Source organism: Eptesicus fuscus, chromosome 20 (assembly GCF_027574615.1).
Source record: "Eptesicus fuscus isolate TK198812 chromosome 20, DD_ASM_mEF_20220401, whole genome shotgun sequence".
In the NCBI taxonomy this organism is placed as follows: domain Eukaryota; kingdom Metazoa; phylum Chordata; class Mammalia; order Chiroptera; family Vespertilionidae; genus Eptesicus; species Eptesicus fuscus.
In genome coordinates, this window is record NC_072492.1 from 33,394,164 (window position 1) to 33,408,102 (window position 13,939).

Here is a 13,939-nt window from a genome sequence, read left to right on the forward strand (position 1 = left end):
GGAAAGATTTCCAGAACCTGGAAGCAGAATTGTATACAGAAGCTTGCCTGTCAGGACCTTTTGGTGGAGAGACAGCCAGAGCAAGGTGACCTCTTATGGAGGGAGCCCAGGGACTATCTGATCTTCCTTTTTCTTTCCTTGATCTCTTATCTGGGCTCCTCCCAACCAGAAGTCAGGGACACGGGAGTCCCTTTCTGGGTGGCAGAAAGCCAGCTAAAGAACCATGAGAATCACCCGGAAGGCACAGGGACGCTGTCTGGCCCACACAGGTTACATTGGAATGCCAAACCTAAATAGATCTTTCCTCCCCCTGGACGGTATCTCATCAATGTTATGCTATATTTATAGTTTCTCTTTGTTCTGGCGATTCTCAGGCAGGGGCAGCAATGTTCCCTAGAGGGCAATGGAAATGCATGTGGGCAGTTTCTCTTTCCTTTGGTCGTCTCAATGACTTGGAGGCACAGTTGGCATTTTGTGGGCCAGAAGCCAGGAATGCTGAATGTTTTCCAACACTAAGGACAGGTTCTAAAGAATGAAAAACTTGTGGGAAGCCCTGGGGGGCAGGAGGGGCTTCAGGTGAAGGCAGCAGAGAGGCTGGTGCTAAAACTGGGGCCTCTGGGAGAAAGCTGGTAATGCCTAAGGGTCTGATCCTTGGGTCACCAGAGTTCATGGGAGAGCCTGGCCTCACGGTCTGAATAATGAGGCCAGGACCCTGGGCCAGGTCCCCAGGAGCTCTGCTCTGCAGAAAGAGGACAGCTCCAGGCTCTTGTTCCCACACTGTGTCACAGCAGCTTCTGCCTGGACACAAGGCCATCAGAGAAAGAGGAGGCCCACGCAGGCCTCTCCTCCTGATGGCCAAGCATGTTCATCTAAACCCCAGCCCTTCCTCTCCCATATTATTTTGAAGTAAATACTAGAAATCATATTATTTCTTATGTAAATGTTTTAATATATATATCTCTAAAAGACCGGCATTTCCTTTTTGAAAACATAAAAAACAAAAATCGGAAACAAATTAAGAATCATTCCTTTTGCCCTGGCACGTGTGGCTCAGTTGGTTGGAGCATCATCCCATACACCGAAAGGTCTCCAGTTTGAGTCCCAATCAGGGCACATGCCCAGGTTGCTGTTAGGCCCATAGGGCAATACAATCCTTAAATGGCCATTTGTAAGCTTCCCGCCAGCCACTGGAGAACAAAAGACCAGGAAAAACTCCCTGGACACCAGGAGTCAGACCATACAAAGGATGGAAACTGTCTTGAAGGCACCGGATCGTGTACCTGCATTCCATCCACATTCCAATCCCACCTCAGCCCCCAGACCCACTGACAACAACTTTCCTGCAGTGACTGTATACAGGATGAAACTCCAGCTCCTGGATGCCGTCTTCATCGACCCAGTGTCCCCTTGGCTGGGTGCTGTGCAGCCCTTCCCTTTGGAAGTCCCATCTCCCACCCCCTTCCCTTAAATTCAATTAAACTATCCTCTGAGATGGCTATTGGGCCTATCCGTGAGCACTATGCACCATGTTCACCCTTCAGTTGTGGGTTTGGTCCCTGACTGGGATGCATAAGGGAGGCACCTGATCAATGTTTCTCTCTCCCTTCCACTCTAAAGCCAATAAAAACATATTTTAAAAAAGAATAATTATTTTTATCATCAAATATCTAATCAGAAATCAACCTTCTCTTGGTTTCATACCTGCCATACATTTATTTAATGTTTGTTTAACTAGGATCAAATAAGGTTTCATATGATAACTGATTAAATAGGTTTTAAAGTCTCTTTAAATTTATAGGTTACCCTTCCCACTTTCTATTACATCCTTGCAATTTATTTTGTCGTAGGGAAGCTAAATTATATTTAAAAACTAAATTAAAATTATCTGAGATCATAGGTTGGTCTTAAAGCAATCAGCTGGGAGAGGGCAATCATCCATATTTCCCACTGTTTTGTAGTCAAACACCGATTCACTCACAAGGCAGTAATCAATAAAAAGATGGCATTGCATTTGTAATATTAAGGGCACAGGTGTTTCTGTTTGAGATAGTATTTTCATTTAAAAAAATATTTTTATTCATTTTTTACAGAGCGGAAGGGAGAGGGATAGAGTTAGAAACATTGATGAGAGAAAAACATCTATCAGCTGCCTCTTGCACACACACCCCACTGGGGATGTGCCCGCAACCAAGGTACATGCCCTTGACCGGGAATTGAACCTGGGACCCTTCAGTCCGCAGGCCGATGCTCTATCCACTGAGCCAAACCAGTCAGGGCTGTATTTTCATTTTATAAACTAGTTTCGAAGCAGTCTAGACTCTATACTTATTCCTTTCATTGGTGGTTTCTAAAAGGAAAAATAAAGTCACGGAGCTCATTTTATGTGAACGTGCAGGGTACACAGTTACTGCAGGGTACACCTAGGCACGGGGCAGGGGTTTCTTCATGGACAGGAGCATGGAAGTGCATACAGATGTTCATGAAGGAGCTCAAGGCTTCGAGAAACATGAAAGTTTAAAGACATCTGGTTGCTATGGCTGCATAGAGTAGGGAACAGACAATCCTCCATTCCTACAGTGTAAAGGATTTGAGGGATGGCTCTTGTCTCCATAACTGCTGTAATTTCCTATTATCCACTGCGGGTGGGGTGAGCAGAGGTTCTACCCCCAAAGAGCTCTGAGGATTAGCCTACGCGGGGGGGGGGGGGGGGGAAAGGGTGCGTGCGGGCAGGGAAGGGCCCTCTCACCCCCTGCCCTTTGAGTCTGGCCAGTGTACACCCTGCCTCAAGAGAGGGTGGTTCTGGGAGAGCAGCAGAGCAGCTGGGCTGGGCAGTCGGTCACAGGTCTTGACAACACCAGGAACGCCTGGCCCGGGAATGGGGCCAGGCTGGGTTATTTTTCTGACTATTATGGGCCTCAATATACATTCCTTTCTCCCGTCCAAGCTGGAAATTCCATTGCACTGAGCATCTGAATGTGAGCACGTGTGCGGTATGAAGAGCGCGCAGGGAGAAGCTGGAAGGACCCTTGTTTGTGGCTTTCCCTGCCCTGAAATCCCAGCCCTCAGCGCCAGTGCCTGGGTCTCTGGCCTGGAAACTTGGATGCAGAGGAGAGAGAAGGGGCCTCCAGTCCCCTTCTGGCCTATCTCAGGCCACCTGGGAAGGGCAGAGGGAACAGCTTGAACCAAGGAGTGGAGGTGGACTTGGCAAGGTTGCTTAGAGCAGGCCTATAGGGTAAAACTCGGAGTATAAGGAGAGGGGACCCGGGGCCAGACCATGCAGGGCTTCAGGGACTACAGTGAGGAGTCTGATGCTAAAGACTGCAATGAGAAGCATTGACACTTAAAAAAAACCCCCACAAAAAACTGATAAAATTCACATAAAACTCACCATTGTAATGTGTGCTCCAATTCCTCCCTCCACTCGCCCCACTCCAGGCAAACATTAATTTGCTGTCTCTATGGACCTGCCTGTTCTACACATTTCATACACATGAAATCATACACTACATGGCCTTTCGTGACTGGCTTCTTTTGGTTAGTGTAAAACCTAGGTTCATCATGCTGTAGCAACAGCACATCACCACAAGCTTTTTAAAGGGCACGTGTGAAGCAATCTGATTTACATGTTAGCATCCCTTTTACTGCTATGGAGAGAATGCACAGGAGAGAAGCCAGAGTGTAAGGGGGCAGAGTTAGCGGCTGTCTCGATGGGGAGGCTGGGAGATGATGGAGATGTGGAAAGATGGTTTGCAGTGGTAATGGAATGAGGGGGCATGTTTGAATTATTTTTTAGGTACTGTTGACAGGACTTGCTGATGGATGGGTGGTGAGGGAAGTGTGGCGTCAGGTCCCCAGGAAGTCCAGGGCAGGGGAAACAGGTGTGGGGGGGAAGATCAAGAATTCTATTTTGGGCGCGTTAAGGTTGGAGATGTTAATTAGGTAGTGGAAATCGAATCTGGGAATTAGTGGAAAGTCAGCGCTGGAGATAAAAATCTGAGGATTGTCAACCAGAAGATTGAGTTTAAATCCAGGGGAATATGTACTAAATTACACGAATTATAATAAATTGATTTGCACCCCCTGGGGTGACCAAGAGTAGGAGGTCAGTAAATCTAATACCTCCCAGCTGCTAGCTAAAATCAGAATATTCTGCATTTGAGTGAGGACTCAGCAGCATCCTCAAGGTCCATATTCACAGTCACCAACCTCACTTAACAGACCTCTTTTGCATTTCTATTGCCACTCCAGCCAGTCAGTCCTGGGCCCCAACAACCTGCAACTCTCATTGTGGGTGTTAACTTCCTTTCAATAAAAAACCAACCAAGTGGGATCTGGGCCTTGGCTCCAGTTAAAAATAAATGCTTTGTTCAAGGAGCTCGCTCACACTGAAGAAACCAAACTCATACATATTCATAAAGTGTTCCTACATTGTTATGCTTTCAAGTGACTTAACCCCTCCCATGGGCAATCCATACTCCTTCCTATGTGGGTGGTTATCCTAATTGCTAACAAATGGTCTCTGGGAGAAGTCTTGTCAGCAAAGCGAACACCTGACCAAGCTGGTCCACTTCTGTTCAAAGAGCAACTGGGCCTGGTCCTTTGGGTGGTAGCAGTGGGGAAGGAAGATGTACACTTCCCACAATTGTCCTCTGTGGCCTACACCTGTTTATGTCAATCACTGTAAAATATAGGTGCAGGAACTCGGGCCAATGAGATGAGAGGCTCAAGAGGAAGGAAATGTACTTGAACCTTCACATCATGAACCGTTAGCCAGGAAGGGGCACCCACGGAAGACGGCTAATAAATCATCGGCACTAGAGTTCCCTGCTGGTTCGCTGCCGGCAATTTCAGGGCAGAGGGCTTTGTTTCTTCATCTCCTGGCCCCGGCTGCTCCCCTTACTGATTCATCAGATGAATGCCTGCCATGAGCCTGCCTGACCTAGTGCTTGGGTTCCACAGAGAACAAGACAGGAATTCTGCCCCCATGGAGCCTAAACGGACAGACAAACAGACTGATAAGTAAAATACAGGGTATACCATTTAGTAAATAGTTCCTGGGAGGGGGGAATGAATGAGGGAAAATCACTAGGGAGCACTGTCGTGGTATAGAAAGGGGTGTGTGTGTGTGTGTGTGTGCTGTAATTTCCTGGAGGGAGCTCAGGGAAGGCTCCCTGAGGTGACATCTGAGCACAAACCCCTGAGAAGTTGCAGGAAGAAGGCACCCAGGAGAAGGAAGAATGTACACAATGGCAGGAGCCAGACTGAGCAGGAGAGCAGGAGATGAGGGGAGGGAGGGAGTGGAGTGAGCACACCAGCCCGTAGGTCTGAAGAGAAGACTGACAGGTTTGAAGAGAAGACCGGCAACATTCCTCTTGCCTTTTTAATGAGATCACTACACCTGCCATGTTGAGAGTGGACTGTAGGAGGCAAGGATGGAAGCCAGAAGACTGCTTAAGAGGCTCTGGTGGTGAGCCAACTGAGAGAATTATGGCTTAGGCCAGAACGGTATTGGTGGAGATGCCACCAAGTTAAAACTAAAAAAGCCATGCTTTCAAATTAAAACCACAAGGAGATACCACCTCACATTCACAGGCCCCCAACCATGGATTAAAAACAGTATAGTATTTATTGAAAAAAATCCATGTATACCATCTAACTTCTGGGTATGCTATCGAAGGCAGTTAGACACGAGCAGAGGAGGAACCCCAGGTACGGAAGGTCACCAGGGCAGAAAGCTCTGGATACCTCGTAATGGACAATTGTAAAGTGGAGCCGTGCCCCAGGATGGCCTTCCCTCCCCTAAGATATCGCTGGACATGCAGTTTAGACCCCCTTAGAGGAGGAACAAGGGGGCTGGAGGGTCAGGTGGAGAATCTCATGTCTTAGGTAAAGTTCCTTCTCTTTTTCCTTCCTAACTTCTGCTTCTAGCCAATCCTTTGGTTCCCTTCTTAGCTTCTTGTTTGTGCGAATTTTTCTTCCATCTTGTAGTTATTTCTCACCCAAGCTGTCTTCTTCAATCATTCAGTAATTATTTCATGGGCATGTATTTGTGTCATCTTCATATTTCATCTGCTAACAGCTCTGAACAGAGGTTGATCCCTTGCCAATTAACTGGACCATAATCCCATTTGCCCCGACACCAAGGTCTAAAAAGCCCTTTAGCGGCCTGAGGGGAGGAACCAAGATGGCGGCATAGTTAAACAACTAATCTGCTGCCTCACACAACAATTTCAAAAATACAACTAAAAGACAAAAACGTCTACCACCCAGAACCACGGGAAAGCTGGCTGAGTGGAAGATTTACAACTAAGAAGAGAAAGAAGCACAATCGCTGAAAAGCTGAGGTACGGAGGCACGCGAATCGGGCCGGCGGCGGGCGGCTGGGTGCGCGGCTTTTCTTCAACCCGCAGGGAGACAAGCTCCCGATCACTGTGAAATCCAGTTTCTGGGGACACTCGGGGGACCCAGGCACCTACGGGGAGAAGCTGGACTCTCGGCCATCGGGTCGGAAAGTGAGAGTGACTTTTTTGCAGAGGTGCGCCCAGCAATCATTGTTTACTGCGCTGGAGCGCGGGGCGCAGGGACTTGGAAACGTGGAAAGGCAGAGACGGCTGACGGCAGCCATCGCCCCAGCCTAGTGACGCCCTGAGACCCCGCCCAGCCCTGAGGCCCCGCCCCGCCCTGAGGCCCCGCTCCGCACACTCTACAAACCCGCCCCAGCTCCACACAGCGGCTTTTGCATATAAATGGCCTGTTCTGTGGCAGCTTAACCAACTACAGCTCCAGACTGCTCCAAAACCGCCCAAGCAAAGGAGGAGAAAACTAGCCCTTGCTGTAGCTCCTGCTGGGGGACACCCAGTACACAAGGGTACACCAAGAGTGTCCACCTCAAGTAACTGGGAGGCTGACCCGTTGAACCAATAGGACACCTAGTACACAAAACCACCCTACCAACTTAGGGAAGCAGAGAATATGAGAAGGCAAGGAAACAGATCACAAACCAAAGAAATGGAGGAGAACAAGCGACTGGACATAGAGTTCAAAACCACGGTTATAAGGTTTTTCAAGAATTTCATGGAAAAGGCAGATAAATTCAATGAGGACCAACTAGAAATTAAACATACACTGACTGAGATAAAAAATATTATACAGAGACCCAAAAGCAGACTAGAGGATCGCAAGAATCAACTCAAAGATTTGGAATACAAAGAGGCCAAGGACACTCTTCCAGAGAAGCATGAAGAGAAGAGAATTCAGAAAGTTGAAGATAGTGTAAGAAGCCTCTGGGACAACTTCAAGCGAACCAACATCAGAATTATGGGGGTACCAGAAGAAGAGAGAGAGCAAGATGTTGAAAACCTATTTGAAGAAATAATGAACGAAAACTTCCCCCACCTGATGAAAAAAATAGACTTACAAGTCCAGGAAGCACACAGAACCCCAAACAAAAGGAATCCAAAGAGGACCACACCAAGACACATCATAATTAAAATGCCAAGAGCAAAAGACAAAGAGAGAATCTTACAAGCAGCAAGAGAAAAACAGTTAGTTACCTACAAGGGAGCTCCCATACGATTATCAGCTAATTTCTCAACAGAAACCATGCAGGCCAGACGGGAGTGGCAAGAAATATTCAAAGTGATGAATAGCAGGAACCTACAACCAAGACTACTCTACCCAGCAAAGTTATCATTCAGAATTGAAGGGCAGATAAAGAGCTTCACAGATAAGAAAAAGCTAAAGGAGTTCATCACCACCAAACCAGTATTATATGAAATGCTGAAAGGTATTCTTTAAAAAGAGGAAAAAGAAGAAGAAAGATAAAAATTATGAACAACAAATACATATCTATCAACAAGTGAATCTAAAAGTCAAGTGAATTAAAAATGTGAGGAACAGAATAAACTGGTGAACTTAATAGAATCAGGCATAGAATGGGAGTGGATTGATAATTCTCAGGGGGAAAGGGGTGTCTGTGTGGGGAGTATGGGAAGAGACTGGACAAAAATCATACACCTATGGATAAGGACAGCGGGGGGGGGGGGGGAGGTAAGGGAAGAGGGGGGGGGGTAGGAACTGGGGGGTGGGAAGATATGTGGGGAAAAAGGAGAAACAATTGTAATCTGAACAATAAAGATTCATTAAAAATAAAAAAAAATAAATAATAAATAAAAAATAAAAAAAATAAAAAAATAAATAAAAAGCCCTTTAGCCACATACCTATGGTGCTAATTAATATTTTCCTCAGAGTTTTAGTACATTTGCACAACATTTAAAATATTACTTATTTTTTCTTAAAAACTTGACTTGGAGCCCAAACATTGCCACAAAGTAGCAAGCAATCTTGAGTTAATTGCTCAGTTTTTCTCTGTAGAAAGTGAGGACTGAACTTAACCAGCTATAACACTTCCAGCATCATATGCAAATTTCATTTCAACCTAGCTATCATGAGACAGGTTGCCTTTATGTTACAAAGTCTCTCCCATTAAAAATATCTTGGACAAAAAAGAGACAAAGCACAGATCTACAGAGTTCCCCGTGGCCTTCTGTCACATGATAACAAGAAAACCACAGCAGGTTTTTTTTGTTGTTGTTTTTTTTTGTTTTTTTAAACAAGCGCAGCCCTGGCCTGTTTCTTTCAGTGGCTAGAGCGTTGGCCGCAGATTGAAGGGTTCCGGGTTCGATTCCAGTGCATATGGGAGGCGACCAATCGATGTGTCTCCCTCACATCGATGTTTCTCTCACATCGATGTTTCTCTGTGTCTCTCCCTCTCCCTTCCACTCTCTCTAAAAATTAATGGAAAAATATCCTCGGGTGAGGATTAACAAAAAACAAGACACAATGACAAAAAATAACAAGAGCAGAGATTTGAAGCAAAAGTGACTACGAGCCCTAGCTGGTTTGGCTCAGTGGATAAAGCGTTGGCCTGCGAGCTGAAGGGTCCCAGGTTCGATTCCAGTCAAGGGCACATTCTCAGGTTGTGGGCTTGATCCCCAGTAGGGTGTGTGCAGGAGGCAGACAATCAATGATTCTCATCACTGACGTTTCTATCTTTCTCTCCTTTCTCTCTAAAAATCAATAAATAAAAAAAGTGACTATGAAATCTATAGAGATCAGGTGAGAAAAATGATCTCTCAAACATTTCCAGAGACATTCCACCCTACAGCAAATGCAACCAGGCATTGCCAACAAGAAGCATTTCAGAGAAATATTTAGCATCAAGAATACAACAGAAAATAGCACTACTCATTAAAGGTGCAGGAATAGACAAAACTTCCTTTGAAGTCCTAGGGAACGAACATACAGTTTTAAAATATGATCAATTTAAACACACACACACAATATAAGCAAGCTTCTATTAATTTATACTAATGGTATCCGAAAGGCTTAAATAGCTTATTTTAAAATTGTACACTGCAATAGAAAGGAACCAGAATCTCACTAAGTTTCTAGGTCCAAATACCAATTTAGAGGAAATTCTGAATTCAGAAGAACATGAAAAATGATACTATGGAGAAGTAATCAGCATAACCTAGACTGGAAATTCTATAGGACAAAGGACCTACTATTTTTCACAAGTAAATGCAGGAAAGAAAGAAAGAAAGAAAGAAAGAAAGAAAGAAAGAAAGAAAGAAAGAAAGAAAGAAAGAAATGAGATGGTAAGAAAACTCACACATTACAAGTCATGAGATTGATCAACCATTACCACAATGTGTAAACTTTACTTACCCTGATTCAAGTAACTTGTAAAAATAAATAAATGAATACTCAGAGATAAAATTATCTGGTATGTGTGATAATATGGCAAGTAGAGGCATAAATGAAACAGTATTGGAAAAATACTGATAAATGTTGGGTGATATATACATGGGATCCATTAAGCAGGTGACCCTTGAACAACATGGATTTGAACTGTCCCGGCCTACTTATCCATGGATTTTTTTCTTCAATAAGCATCTATACTGTTTTTTTTGTTTTGTTTTGTTAATCCTCACCCGAGGATATTTTCCATTGAATTTTTTGAGAGTAGAAGGGAGAGGGAGAGAGAGAGAAACATCGATTGGTTGCCTCCCCCACGGGCCCAACCAGGGTTGGGGATAGAGCCTGCAACTGAAGTACATGCCCTTGACTGGAATCAAACCCAGGATCCTTCAGTCTGCAGTCCAATGCTCTATCCACTGAGCCAAACCAACTAGGGCACCCATTCTGTTTTTAATCTGTGGTTGGGGGCCTACAGATGCGGAAGGCTGACTGTATGCATTGATCTATGACATTTTATATAGGGAACTTGAATGTCTGCAGATTTTGGTATCTTTGGAGGGAGAAATAGAAACATCAATGATGAGAGAGAATCACTGATCAGCTGCCTCCTGCACCACCCATCCTGGGGCTCGAGGCTGCAACCCAGGCATGTGCCCTGACCTGGGAATCGAATGTGACGTCTTGGCTCATAGATCGATGATCAATCACCGAGCCACACAAGCTGGACTGCAGTTACCATATTTTATCCACCTTTGCTGAACCTAATTTTCTATTTCTTCCCCCCCCCCCCAATTTTCTATTTCTATCATACTATTTAATTGTACACTTCTCTTTGTTTGAAAGGCAATGTATAAATAAATTAAAAGCTTTAAACCAAAGGCTATAGAAGCCTTAAGCTTCCTGATATTCCTAAGGGAATCATGTACCAATCCAATTGTTGAAAATGGTTTTCCATTTTCATTCTATAGTTTAAGCTACTGCATGTTACATGCTACTCGCCCAACTCTATAATGAAAACAGGATGCAGATGGTCTGTGCAAGTACAAAAGCGTTTCAAGTATGTACTTGAAGTTCTCCAAGTCAATTATAAAGAAAAATAAAACATCTATACACTAACTATTCCTTACCTGACGCACAATTTAAAAGACATTTAACAGTAAAATAAAATACCCAAATAAACCAAAAGAAAGATGTTGTAATCCCTGTGGTCTGACTATATCATACCAATGTATAACAAATTTGGCACTGGCAACCCAAAGCATACAAATACGTCCAGAAATTAAAAGTAGCCAAGGATAACCAGACTCACATGAAATTAAATGTTAGACAAGAAACTCAATTTGTTAATTGATGAGGATTATAGGAAACCATAATTACCTCATCATCTCTCACACCAAGGTATGTTTGTGTTTCTGGGAAAGCAAATCAGTGTCAATTGCTTTGTGAGCATGAATTAAAGAGAGGAAAGATAATTAAAAAAACTTTCCTTTTGGTGCCCAGCCCGAGTGGCTCAGTTGGTTGAGCATCATCCTGTGCACCGAAAAGGTTGCTGGTTAGATTCCCAGTCAAGGCACGTACGGTGGGCAATGGATTAATATTTCTCTCTCACATCGATGTTTCTCCCCCCCCTTCCTCTCTCTAAGCATGTCTTGGGGTGAGGAAGATATATATTCTGGGGTTGTCTTCTCTTTTTTTTTTGGTTTTGTAACAAGTTATCCATGAACACTACATTGTTCTGCATAGACACTACTGCATTCCAACACCCCCCCCCCCCCCCGATTCAAATAATTCTTTTAACCTTAAACTTAGACTAATTTACTTTTATCTTTTCCAGACTTAAACTATCGCAATCTTGATTCCATGCCCTGGGCCACCACCCAAGGTATCCCGTTTTGATGAGACAATTTGCTAGGTATTAAAGTAATAATGCTTTCTACAAATCCACATACTCATGGCATACTTAGAATCTGTCATCTAATCTTTTAAGCATTATATAGGTGGTATCCATTTATTATCTCAAAGTGTTCCTGTAGGACTACTTTGAAGCAGATGTTTTCTTACATAAATTTAAACAATAATTAAACAAAAACATTCTTTTTTTTTTTTTTTAATATATTTTATTGATTTTTTACAGAGAGAAAGGGAGAGGGATAGAGAGTTAGAAACATCAATGAGAGAGATACATTGACCAGCTGCCTCCTGCACAACTGGGGATGTGCCCGCAACCAATGTACATGCCCCTGACCGGAATCGAACCTGCGACCCTTCAGTCCGCAGACCGACGCTCCATCCACCGAGCCAAACCGGTTTCGGCCAAAAACATTCTTAAAATCGAACACCAAATTATAGATATGACTAGGCACATACATAAGTAGTATGGCATTCGTTAAAAGGCAGCACTGTGTAGGGGGTTAAGAATACTAATGCTAAAAAAGAAGGATCTAGTACCCTTTGAGACAAGATGGAGGATCAGAGAAAGACAAATATCACATGATCTCACTTATATGTGGAATCTAATGAATAAAATAAAATGACAAACAAAATAGAGCCAGAGACATGGAAACATGCAACCAACTGACAAATCTCAGAGGAAAGGAGGTGTGTGTGTGTGTGTGTGTGTGGGTGGGGGGGGGAGGTGGAAAGAGATTAACCAAAGAACTTATAAGGATAACCCATGGACACAGACAATAGTGTGGTGAAGGCCTGGGGAGGCGGTGGAGACCGAGGTGGGAGTCAATGGGGAAAAGAAAAGGGGAAGGGGTGGCATCAGTAATACTTTAAAAAACAAACATTAAAAAAAAAAGAACAAAGGATACTAATGCTAGAGCTAGAATGCCTGGGTTCAAATCCTGATACTTATTAGCTACTTGAACTTTGAAGGTTACCTTACTGTGCCTCACTTTCCTCAAAAGTAAATCCTACTTCGTGGGACTATTCAGCAGGGTTAAGAGTAGAGTATTAGCCGAAACCAGTTTGGCTCAGTGGATAGAGCGTTGGCCTGTGGACTGAAAGGTCCCAGGTTCGATTCCGGTCAAGGGCATGTACATTGGTTGTGGGCACATCCCCGGTGGGGGGGTGTGCAGGAGGCAGCTGGTCGATGTTTCTCTCTCATCGATGTTTCTAGCTCTCTATCCCTCTCCCTTCCTCTCTGTGAAAAATCAATAAAATATATTTAAAAAAAAAAGTAGAGTATTAAATCAATTAATATTTGTAAAGCACTTAGAACAATGGCTGGCACACAGTATTATGCAATCTGATATGCTATATAGTAATAATATAAGCTTAAATGATAAGTACAGAAATGCACATCTGTTTTATTAGTTAAAATACAATTAAAAAACAAAAATACCTTATATTCTAAGTCTGAAAATAAGAATAGAATATTATAGCAACTGGGATCTAAAATGTATCATAGCCCTAGCCAGTTTGGCTTGGTGGATAGAGCATCGGCCTGTGAACTGAAAGGTCCCAGGTTCGATTCCGGTCAAGGGCACATGCCCAGGTTGTGGGCTCGATCCCCAGTGGGGGACTTGCAGGAGGCAGCCAATCTATGATTCTCTCTCGTTGTGGATGTTTCTATCTCTCTCTCCCTCTTCCTTCCTCTCTGAAATCAATAAAAACATATTTAAAAATATATATATCATAAATGACACCTCTAACACACAAAAAAGCACAATTTTACTAATTACTCGTTGTGTTAATCTAGGAATAATCTTAGTATGTGATCTAAAACTAATAGGGCAACCGTAACAGACATTTATTTAAGACACTTTGATAAGAATCTACTTTCTTAGAGGTGAAAAGGCTGTGGGGAGGTAATTTAAAATGGTGCCAGTAATGTAAAAAGGTTGTCCAGAATTTTGAGTAGTTTTTTCCTCAAGAAATTTGTCTGTAGTAAACAGAAATTTTCAAAATATACCACTGATTTGGATATGCTTTCATGATGATGATGATGATGATGATGATTAAAGGAAGTGGAATAGTATAATCTAGTCACATTTCAGCTTTGCTAGTACAAAGCTGTGGGAGTTGCCTTGCAGAACTCAGCATGTAAGAGTCTCATCAATTATATCTCAATTAGAAAACAAGTCTCTGTATGTCCTAATAAAATCCTTAATTTCTAAATTTAGTAAGAAACTATAGGCAACCTAGAAACAATTTGCAACTAGTATTTAA